We start from the raw sequence: 12,726 nt of genomic DNA, 5'->3' as shown, positions 1-12,726 counted from the left end.
GATGCGGAAATGTTCAGCATTTATCCCACACTTTCACATTGAACCATAGATTAATGTTTGAAGTCATGAACAAAAAATACATTACAATTGTGTCAATGGCTGAGTGCTATATTTGCTTTACCTTTATATATCAGATATAGAAGTTTCAGCCTCAGCTGTCAAATTTAAGTGAAACTTGTAACTCATGTGTAAAGAGTAAAATGTTAATAAAAACTGTAAACATCTTACCAGTTGTGTTGTTGTGTCGCCAAGTACATTAATAAGTCAGTCCCTTAAGGGTGTCTTTATATGCAAAGAGCAGACAATGCATTCACCATAGGCCACGCATCCTTCAATGATTTGTATTGAAAACCACTGACTCAATAGGTATTACTGGTAGTTTCATTTATTCCTTGGCTTAAGGGAAAAGAGATAGTTGGTTAAAAAATGTTATTGTATGTGTTATTTTGCTGGACAATATAAAATATATTAATTACTATTTTGATAACTTTTTCTCTCATGTCGCTTTTTTGTGTGTTTTTTTATACAGTTTTCAACAGTATATAAGTAATATCACGGTGGTCAGTCCATCAACTCACTCTTTTCCTGACTGAGCTGGTTTACCACAAGTAACCCTTTACCTCTTAGACACTTATTTTGACGCATTTGAAGTCCCTTAGAAAGTTAAATTTAATTAAGATCTCTCTTACTAGATTCAAGTTTTTAAAGCATCATTATATGATGATCTCCAACCATTAGATACTGATGAGCAGCAAACAGTATAAAACCTGAACAGACTGAGACTTAATCGCAGACTGTTCTGGTTTTATGCTGTTTACAAATAGCCATATTCCCTTTGCTTCTGAGTGGGAAAGGTTTAAAGAGCACTTACTTATGCTGCGGTAACTTACCACTTCCCAAACTTGGATCAGGATAAGGGGAGAAGACTTTGCATGCTGGGAAATTTGTTGTCTGCTAAAATGTCGTCTGGTGAATTTCTAAAATTAGCATTTTTTTCATTTTTTTTCAAAGAATACTATCAGAATAGCGAACAGTTTGGATCCAGATGAGACGCCACGTTCTGTTGCATCTCATCTGGATCCAAACTGTTTGCAAAGGCCTTCAAAATTCGGTTCCAGCACTAAAAGATTTAATGACAAATCAGCGTTCAAATTAAGTGATCAGACCAAGCTGTTGATGGAAAGTGTTCTCCTGGGATTTGTCATCTAGCCTCTACCATCTAAGCTAACTGGCTTCATTTTTCTCTCAAATGCATAACTTAATATGAAATTTATTGAACACATATATTGCTCCATTGAGCTCCCTTTACATGCAAAACTGTAGGAAAGAACTTCGAAGAGTTTTCTCCTTCAAAAACTATTTTCAGATCTGAAGACCTTTGCTCAGACCGCAGTCCATGAACCCAGACAATTTTCTTGGCCTAATATTAATGCAGTTGCACTCACATCACGCAATTTAAATGTGGATTATAACTTTAGTACAAAAGAAGCAAAGCATTTTCTGATTGGTCACTTAGCTGTGACTTAAACACTGACATATACAACAGTCTTCATAGAAATGTAAACATCCGTGTTAAAGCAACTATCGTAAGATTTTGTCACATTTTCATTATGATACTGGGCAATTAATCTTGCTAAATTAGCTGGGTTGCTGCAAAGGACAATCTTATTGTGTTGGTGCAAAGTACATTCTCATTTATGATGCAATTATGGGCATCCTACACCTGTTAAAATCAAAGCGCTGAAGGCACTGAAGTTGTTCGCTATTGCATAAAATAAGACGCAACTCATTTTTCAAAATTAATCGCAAGTTTGAAATGAACACACGCCATTCAAATTTATAAAGAGTGTGTCATAACACACAGGTCGAGATTTGTGTGCACTTTTTATCATCCTATTTATTTCATAGAGATAACTTTGACAAAATAACAACAGCATGGTCCTTTTTGGATGTTCTGAAAGCATAGAAAGTATGATGAAAATGATAATGAGAACTGAATATAAAGACAGTTTGAAATCACCGCCATATTAAATGAATATTGTTTGAATATCGAATACCTATCTCACTAAGAATATAATTTCATGATGAAAATTCTCTGTACAAAACTTTTGATTTTTGACACCATATACAAATTCAAAATATACAATAAGATAATTGATGAAAATAAATAAAAAATTAATCTGCGAGCAATACTTTTTACTCACGAATTAGGTAGTAATAAAGACAGCCCTGTTGACCCGTACTTTGTTGTTTATGCATTACTTGTTACCCTAGCAGTTCACACGGTGTCAACAACTTTGACATAAACTAATGCGCTTTTTCGGTGTAGCTGTTTTACCCAGCTTTTCATCTTAAATGACGTTTACATAACGCCAGCAGACACGCGAGAATATTTTCGAATATTTCATAGGCTGATTCGAGATAAAACCTCTGAACTTTGGATACATCACGGTGTCTGTGCTCAGCGCAAAGGATGTAGCACTGTTCAGTGTTAGGAATTCCGGACTACTCTCTGTATGTTCAAACGACACAAATTGTGGCCCAGTTACAATTACGCGTTAAAACCATCTCGCAGAATTTCAGGGTCAGTACTCGTTCTCTAAATCGTCCGGGGAATATATAATTGACTATCGATAAACACAGTTTTGCTTTCAAGATGAGAAAACAAACATTACCGAAATAGTATAGTGTCACAATAAGAGGAAAATCGTTTAATTATCCAACCACAATGTTTGCCGTACTCGGTCAGCACGTCTGAAAATCGTTCCTGAACGCCTTAATAGGCTGCTCTTATTTACAAGTTTGGTATTTTGAAATCAATTTTATATCGAAAAGCATTGTTTAAAAATGTGCCATTTACAATTCTCAATGAAATTTTTAATGATCCTCGTCATGCGAAAATGAGTCTTCTTCCATATGCAACCATCATATATATATATATATATATATATATATATACAACAATATATATAGCCCTGAAGCAGCCTGCGCATCTCTCAGTCTGGTCAGGAGATTATAAAATAAGATCGAAACATATTGAGTAATTTTATAGTGACAAGCATCGCCTCTGACCAAACTGCGCAAAATGCACTTGTTGGATTTAAGATATGCAGGCTAAAACGCATAAGACCCATTTTCGCATGACGCGGCTATGAAAGTGTGATTCAAATGTGTGTCGAAAGAAAACTGCGTTTAAATAAAATATTAACATATGATATATTTCCATAGTGAAGAAATATTCTTATAATAAGGCATGTGAGCACACATATGGTGTGCACTCCGGTAGTATAATTTTTATCTACTTACACTTATGTGTGGTTTGACAATAATAACACACATTTCATGCGGTGAATATGCGACTTTTAATACAAGTGACAAAAACCACAATAGTTAAACTTTTGTTTTCAGTTTATTAATTTAGAAACGTAAATTGCAAACTTTATTTCAAAGTCAGCTTTTATGCCGACTACCTTTTTAAAAGATATTTCTTGTTATATTTAGTTGTTTTTTAATATTCGGTTTTAGCGATTATGAAGCATTTTTCAGGTTGTCTATAGCTAGTATACCTGTAGTAATTGGTGAACTCATGTTCAACATTTTATAAATTGAGAACTGTGAATATAAACAAGTTTAACCTTCTACTATTGCGTTGTAGCAGCCGTAAATACAAAAGATCGCTGCTATCTGTTGTGAACAAAGGAACGTTTCACAGAAATATTAAATTTAACCCCACTTTAGATGCATGAACGCGATTACGAAACAGATAATTATTGCTATATTTAATTGTTTTTTATATTCGGTTTAGGCAATTATGAAGCCTTGTTGTTGTCTATAGTATCCCTGAAGTTATTGTTGAACTCATGTTCAACGTTTTGTAGAGAATATAAGCAAACATTGCCTTATACTATTGCATTGTTTTCCCGAATCTATTAATAGCCTCAGATTATGAATGACCTGTACTACGTCATTAAGACGCAGCAGATAGTGGACTATTTTAATCATTTCCATTTAACACGATATTTACATAATGTTTCCATTTGTGAATGAATATAGTTGGAGAACTCAAACCTCTTGCATAAATTATACAACTCTTTCTCGCGTGGATACAGCAGGTGTGGCGGGAAGTAGGCTTTCCGTAGATAACGCGAACTGACTTGAACTTTTCAGTAACAACATTAGCTTTTCGCTACACAAACAACTAAATACAATAATTCTGGTACAACTGATTTATACTTTTCATCCTGCTAGTTAGTATTAAAGAAACTTGATCACAGAAAATTGATCTTTTTTATTACCTGTAAATATGTAATTATATAGCTACAAAACTTATCACTTTATTACTTATTGTACACTCATAACAATCTCTACATGACAAAATCTGTATTGTGACTGTGACATAATTGAAAAGAACAAAAAAAGCATAATGCATGTTGGTGTAGTTACTATTCTACGTGTCATATCAAGCGAGACATTAAAAATAACATAAAATAGCTTTATACAAATGTTGTAGGGCCAAAGGATTTGAATCATAAAAACATATTTTATTCATTGCCATACTAAATATTTTTGTTTTCCAATCATTGAGTGCAATAATTTCAGCATTTTCCTTCCTGCACCATATAGTGCAATAATCCTGTAAGGATGTTACGATTTTCTTAATGCAGTCATCAAAATCAACAGGAATAGGCAGTCTATACTTAGGACCTCTGCGTAGTAAATGTCTAAGGTTTTTATTTTGAATGAAATTAAGGTCCCCAGTAATAACATGTCCAACTGGACCATATATTTCACACCTTAGATTAATTACATATCAAAATCTTTTGTTTTATCCTTTGCAAATAGAATAGGTAGTTGTATAACTTTTGTGTAACTAACCATTAATTCATATGGAGGGTGTCTTAAACAGTGTTGTTATTGTTGTTGGTGTTGTTCTTATTAGGTTTGTGTTTTTATGCCCCCGGATCGAAAGATCGGGGGTATATTGTTTTTGGCCTGTCTGTCTGTCATTCATTCATTCATTTATTGTCTGTGTCCCAAAACTTTAACCTTGGTTAAAGTTTGATAACTTTTGCAATATTGAAGATAGCAACTTAATATTTGGCATGCATGTGTATCTTACGGAGCTTCAAATTTTGAGTGGTGAAAAGTCAAGGTCAAGGTCATTCTTCAAGGTCAAAGGTAAAATATAATTGAATTTTTCTTTCCTAAAATAACCTTCGTTAAAGTTTGGTCATAACTTTTTGAATATTGAAGATAGCAACTTGATATTTGGCATGCATGTGTATCTCATGGAGCTGCTCATTTTGAGTGGTGAAAGGTTAAGGTCATCCTTCAAGGTAAAATTTATGGCTTCAAAGCGGCGCAATAGGGGGCATTGTGTTTCTGACAAACACATCTCTTGTTGATTTTGCTAACATCGTTTGTGTGACACCTATTTTCCATCAATTAAATACATGTATGTATGCAGTTTAATTAAAATACAGGGATATACATTTGTTAATTGACAAATAAAATATGTTCAACTCAGTATACGATCTACATGGCAAGAAAGTCTGGAAGTTGGATAGTTCAAATGGTCATATAATGAACAAAGCTTGATTAATTAATTTTTTTATTTATTAATGGAGTTATTTACATTGAAGAATTTATAGCTTACCTAAATACAAGCTTTTGGTATAAAATAGACCTTTATCTTGACTGCACTATGTATGTGTGTTTTTCAGATGACCAGTAATAATAGTCTTTGCTTTGTTTCAGGAGAGCACCTTGGACCAAGATGGCATTCCGGGTAATTAACCATTTCATGCAGAGCCATTCCTCAATATACGGTAGAAAACAATATTATATTGTTTTCTACCGTATATTGAGGAATGGCTCTGCATGAAATTAATTATATATTGATATAAATTAAGAATGATTTGTAAATACATTATTACTTGGTGAAAGGTGACTTTGAGACCCACCCGCCTCATTATGCATGTGATGTGAGACTAGCTTATCCCTTTCCCACTGAGAAGCAAATGGAAAATGGCTATGTGCAAACAGCACAAAACCAGAACAGCCTGCGGGTAACTCGCAGTCTGTTCAGTTTTTATGCTGTTTGCTACTCATCAGTATGTAAGTGTTGGAAAAAAAGCCTTCAAAAGTGAATACATTAAGAAAGGACTTAAAATTGATTTTCTAAATGACTTTAAATGCATCAAAGAGCATTTCTGAGTGGTAAAGGGTTAAAGGAATGGATACACCAAGTTCAGGCCTTTTAATACTGGTCTCACTGGCAAGAATATCTCACCTTTTTCCAAAGCACACTTTTGCTTATTTTTCTTGGTGTCATGGAATATTTTCCCCAGTCCTGATAAAAATAGCAACAACAAAAATAATCAGAAAAATGAGTATTTGAATTTTATTTTATTTAAAGTCAAAGGATTATTTAGCAAAAAGATACCATCAAACTGATATCAAATCTTTTGTAATACTTAGTTTTTGTTCAACAAACATCAGCACACACATTTTTAAGTGTTTGCTAAGAACATAATTTATAAGACCTGAAATTCATTACTATGCCCTTTAACTCTTTCAGTGCTGGAACCAAATTTTGAAGGCCTTTGCAAACAGTTTGAATCCATATGAGACACCACAGAACGTGGCGTCTCATCAGGATCCAAACTGTTTGCTATTCTGATAGTATTCTTTGAAAAAAATCGAAGAAAATGTTTATTTGAGAAATTCTGCAGACGACATTTTAGCAGACGACAAATTTCCCAGCATGCAAATGGTTAAACTCTCTAAACTAGTACAAAAAAACAAATCTTCACCACCAAATTATGCTTGCCCAACCGCATACTGTTACTCACATTTTTTTAATGAAAAAAAATTATTTATTCAAGTTAGAGCAATTTTTGCAAAATAACTCTCATTTCTAAGTAAGTAATAAGATTTATAGAATTATTGACTACAACTGCATTAAATGCGACAACATTCTGCATTCTTTTACATCCACAAATCGTCCGACTCATATCAAATTAAGCCAAACGTTCAAGGCATGTAGATAATGTAATTTGTATGTTAATATTCTAAAAACTGAACCGCACATGAAATTAAACACTGAGTTAAACTGTGCATCAACTTATTAATGTCAATTTGAAATGTAAAGATGTAAATTGATACATCTTGATACATTTTGGTGACATTAGAAATACCACACAACAAAAAAGTGCATTGTTAAATGACATTTTTTTATTATAACAAGTATCTCAGGTGTCAAGACTCCTTTGTTTAAAGTTGATTTAAATGTACAGTTGATTAATACGTCATTTAAATTTGATTGAGTAGTTTTTAAGTTCAATTAAAGTTACAAATAAATATATATAAAACAAAAAGAAGATTTTTGTAACTTTTTATGCCTAAAATTCCCACAAGCCAAACGAATATGTGCTCTGTAAAAAGGGGGTTGAAGCATGTGTGCAAAGTGTTGCCCCAGACTAGCCTGTGCCATCAGCACAGGCTAATCAGGGACAACACTTCCCGCGTTTATGTATTTTTGTTTACAGAAGGTCTCTTATTACCAAAAATCCAGTGTAGGCGGAAAGTGTCGTCCTGATTAGCCTGCGCAGACTGCTATTCTGGGACAAGTCTTTACGCACATGCATTTACCCCATTTTCACAGAGCATGGCTCATATTGTAATTCCTGTTAGTTTGGTGGCTGTCATCTAATGGTGAAAACACCACAAATAAAGACACAGGAGGTTTACAGTAAAGCCTTGGTTACGTGGAAACCATAGTTTATGGTACATCTAAACCACGGCCATTAATCAGGGGCGCCACCTCTTTTTTTAGATGGACTAATAAATGAGCCATTGCTACTTCCGAGGTGGTGCTGATCAGGCTGTTTTGAAATTTCATGGCTAAGATCACTCAGCCATCCGTGCTCAAGGTATGAGGGTATGTATTTTTAACCAGGTTTTTCGAAGGAAAAAAATGGTTATTAGATTTGCAAATGTCGGCGGGCAGGCTGGCGAGCGGAACAAGCTTGTTCGGGCCATAACTTTGTTGTTCATTGTGAGATTTTAAAATCATCTGGCACAATATTTGTTCACCATCATTAGACGGTGTCGCGCGAAGGAATAACATCAATATCTCCAAGGTAAAGGTCACACTTTGAGTTCAATGGTCAAAAATGGCCATAAATGAGCTTGTCCGGGCCATAATGTCATTCATGGTGAGACTTTAAAATCATTTGGCACATTTGTTCACCATCTTGGGACGGTGTGTGGCATGAAATCATTACGTCAATATCTCCAAGGTCAAGGCCGCCACAACTAAAAATAGATTTATTTTGATTCAAAGGGGGCTTATTATAAATCATCAGTTCATTTTGAGTTGTCTCCCTTTATCATATTTTTTTTCACATTTAAAACCTGGTTTTGTGACAATTTTTGTCCCTTGTTTACTTATATTAGCAATCCTCGTAGTTTCAAAAAATATAACGACAACAACTGAACTTTCCAAATTATTCAATCGTTTCGCATTGCAACTCTTTATAGGTTTTTAAATCGTCAAAAGATGAATTATAATGGATATTTTAGAGCATGGCAAATGTTCAGTATTACTATTTCCTCACCAATATCATGACTAAAACAAAAATTTGCGAATCTGATACAACTTTTTTAAATTTTGTCAAATTACCAAAACTTGAAAAGGCCCCTTTAATCTTTGCTAACCCAGAACATAATGAATTTGAGGTATTTTGCCCCATTGAAGGGTTACATTACTTTTTTCTACGTTTGCATAGTATGCTGCATAAAATTTTTAGAGCAGTAAATTTATAGTGATCAGGGATGTCACCTCGTAAAAGAACCAATTTGTTTTACATGTAAAATTAAGTCGTGTTATATGTAGCATGCTGTCCTAAAAAATGAGTGGAGATTTTGAAGGTCTTTGAAATAAAAGTGAAAGTTGCACTGTCACAAATTTCATGATTACTGAACAATCATTTCCTACAAAAGTTGTTAAAATTAAGGCTTAAACTAGTCTAGCATATGCAAGTAATAAAATGAAGGCTGTTTCCTAATTGTTTTATGCAAAAAATAGTAACATTTTAAATTGGAAAACATTTATTTTTTAGTGTGTGCTAAAGTAAAAAAAAAGAAAAATGTTGTCAAGTAATTCATGAGCTGTATTCATCGCTGTGAGAACATTGATCATACCCTCCTTTTACAATACCATTCCAAAACACTGAATGAAAATAAGTTACATGCGTTAGTTCAAACAGTTGCTAATTTATTGGTGATCAATCGCCGAAATTTCAACGATAAAAGATTGTTCTATGACAAGCTGCATTTGGTGTGAAATTGATTACAGACTGAATTACAACCAATGAAAAACTAATCACAACATGTATATCTTTTTTGCCAAACAAGGTCAATACAAATCTCATCTGATATACTAGTTGTTTAATTAATAAAAGCATCTTATATTCCCCTTTTTCATATAAAAGGGTATGTATTGCATGGATCTTCAAGACGTTAACTGAGCTACATTAGAAAATTAATGTTTATTTGCTTACAGGAAAATTTGTCCAATAGAGCTATGCATTAACATGAAATATCTTTCATCTGATCGATAATTTAAATTTGTATTTAATGGCTGATTTATTGTTTAACATGTTTTTGAATCTGCTCTAAGTCTGTAAAAAAGGTACTGTTCTTTCTCTTCTCAATTATTGCCAATGCCTGAACCTTTACCACTTAGATACGTATTTTCACGCATTTGTAGTCCCATAGAATATTACATTTAATTTAAGACTTTTATTACTTAAGATTTAAGTTGTTAAGGCTTCATCTCCAAACCTTAGAAACTGATGAGCAACAAGAACAATAAAACCTGAAGAGATTGCGAGTTACTCGCAGACTCTTCTGGCTTTATGCTGTTTGCAAAAGCCATTTTCACTGTGTTTCTTATGCGGGAAAGGGTTAAGATCAATTTAAAGTTAATTTGTTAATAAGTAAATCATGATTATTAATTAATCAATGTTACCCTTTGTATTCACCAAAGCATTGCATGAGTATCATTGGAACCACAAACTCTTTTGGGTTATAATAATTAATAAATATTTGATTGTCCTGTAATGAAAATAAATTGCCTACAGAAAAACTTTGTTTTGCGTCTTTCGGTTCCAGTACAAAGCTGGGTTCAAGTATTCGACACTGATGTTTTACATCATGGATTGTCGGCTCAGAAATGGATGTGTTATATTCCCGATTATTTTGCTGATCATCAGTTCCCATAACCGCATCTGCCAGGTATGTTGTTATCATTGTTTTTTGTATTAATAATTGTCACATCCATTTCATTTTTTTACACAATGTTATGTATACTGATTTGTAATTTGTACTTTTATATGATAGTTAAGTCAAGAAATGTCTTTTTTTATTCATGACCTCTTAAATAGATGGTTTAAACAATACTTTCTTTTTTAAATGATGCAGTTAATTATGCTAATATTTATGTTTATGATTGATCTTTTTTTTATTACCTGTAAATATGTAATTATATAGCTACAAAACTTATCACTTTATTACTTATTGTACCCTCATAACAATCTCTACATGACAAAATCTTTATTGTGACTGTGACATAATTGAAAAGAAAAAAGAAAGCATAATGCATGTTGGTGTAGTTACTTTTCTATGTGTCATATCAAGCGAGACATTAAAAATAACACAAAATAGCTTTTTTACAAATTCTTACCTGGTAGGTAGTTGTGACGGGAATGAATAAAACAAAGAAATCATAATGCAGGTTGGTGTACTTACTTTTCTACTTGTCGTACTAAGTGAGATATTACAAATATCACAAATTAGCTTTATATGGATTATTACCTGGTAGGTTACAAGCATGACTAATAAATGTTAGAGTTCCTTGGCTTTTAATTTTACTGGGATTAGCATCAGTATATTGTTATTTTTATTGTTGTCAATTACTGATAAGGATTGTTGTCCATTACTGATACACAATGTGCAACTCTTTTAACAATAAAATGACTCCCTTTTTAATGGGTTTTAGGCATCATCATAAATTTTGGAATGCCCTTGAGACATATTACTACTTGAATAACAACATTAACAGGCTGGGATCCTGTAAATATGCTGTGGGTTGGTTTATTGGTCACATAGACACATAAAATTCCTCGCTTTTGTATGTATTTCTTTGTCTATATCATCAAAGAAATGGCTTGCCCTTAGGGCAGAATAACAATTTATTTTCATATATGATAATTACCAAATTGCTGATTGTTCTTTTATATGCAAATCAATAAATTTATTCTTAACTGATGGTCAAATATGGGGGCGTCAACATAGGGAGTATAAAATATCTGTTAGTATTAAAGTTATGTTGTTGTACATTATTATTACAGCTACAAACAAGTTATTTAACAAAACACATTTGGAACTAAAAGGTTTGTACATTTTTTAATTAGTAATTATTGACGCTTAAAGGGGCCTTTTCACGTTTTGGTAAATTGACAAAATTGAAAAAAATTGTTTCAGATTCGCAAATTTTCGTTGTTGTTATGATATTTGTGAGGTAACAGTAATACTTAACCCTTTCAGTGCGGGAACCGAATTTTAAAGGCCTTTGCAAACAGTTTGAATCCAGATGAGACGCCACAGAACGTGGCGTCTCATCAGGATCCAAACTGTTTGCTATTCTGATAGTTTTCTTTGAAAAAAATAGAAGAAAATGCTAATTTTAGAAATTCTGCAGACGACATTTTAGCAGACGACAAATTTCCCAGCATGCAAAGGGTTAACATTGAACATGCTCTAAAATAATCATTATATGCATCTTTTGACGATTTAAAAACCTGAAAATTATAAAGCGTTGCAACGCTAAACGATTGAATAATTTAGAGAGTTTTGTTGTTATCATTATATTTTGTGATACTACGAGGGTTGCTTTTATTAAGTATAAAATACATCGGTGATTGTATCAGCGCAGATGGCCGAGTGGTGTACCCCTGCGAAACGTTTTAGAACTGTTCTCTAAAATTTATAGAATCGTACTGGAACAAATGACTAGAAGTGTTCTGGAATCATCCTTAAAATGGTCTAGAATTATTAAAGAACAGTTGTTGAACGTTAAATGAGAATGATTTGTAGAACAAATAGTTCTAAAACAGTTCTGAAGGTTTGTTCTAGAAAAATTCTGGAACCATTGTTCTAGAACTATTCCAGAATTGTTCTTGTATGAATTTCCAGAACTGTTTTAGAACAATTGTTCTAGAAATTATTCCCATTTAACGTTCAACAACTGTTCCTTAAAAATTCTAGAAGATTTTCAGTATTATTTCAGAACAGTTCTAGTCCGTGTGTTCCAGTGCAATTCTAGAAATGTTTTAGAACAGTTCTGAAGGTTTGTTTCTAGAAAATCTGGAACAAATGTTCCAGAACAGTTCTAGGACATTGTTCCCTTGATAACTTGTAAGTGCGAACTACTCATCAGGAATAACCTGACGTAACCTTGCCCAACTGGTGGGATGATTGATCTTAACTATATTATTTAATAAAGTTTATATAAGAAAATATATCAACTTTATTTATCTACAACAATATACTTCAAATAGTTACACAATTAGAAAATAAGTATACTGTTGTTCACACCAACATTTTATATAAACAATATGTATAATTAATCTAAGAAAAAGTATAATTAATCTAAGAAAG

At 32.9% G+C, this 12,726-nt stretch overlaps 1 protein-coding gene across 1 annotated transcript in view; it reads left to right on the top strand.

The window, feature by feature from the left end:
* LOC127839042 (prostaglandin G/H synthase 2-like) overlaps positions 1 to 12,726 on the top strand; it is a 59,321-nt gene that overhangs the window by 1,569 nt on the left and 45,026 nt on the right. The window contains exons 2-4 of the mRNA XM_052367195.1: positions 5,758 to 5,788; positions 7,838 to 7,934; positions 10,180 to 10,302. The gene's annotated coding sequence lies outside the window, so the exon portion shown is untranslated. The remainder of the gene's footprint in view (positions 1 to 5,757; positions 5,789 to 7,837; positions 7,935 to 10,179; positions 10,303 to 12,726) is intronic.

This window comes from Dreissena polymorpha, chromosome 7 (assembly GCF_020536995.1).
Source record: "Dreissena polymorpha isolate Duluth1 chromosome 7, UMN_Dpol_1.0, whole genome shotgun sequence".
Taxonomy (NCBI): domain Eukaryota; kingdom Metazoa; phylum Mollusca; class Bivalvia; order Myida; family Dreissenidae; genus Dreissena; species Dreissena polymorpha.
Note: the sequence above shows the minus strand (reverse complement) of the source record. Positions and strands in the feature narration are given on the sequence as shown.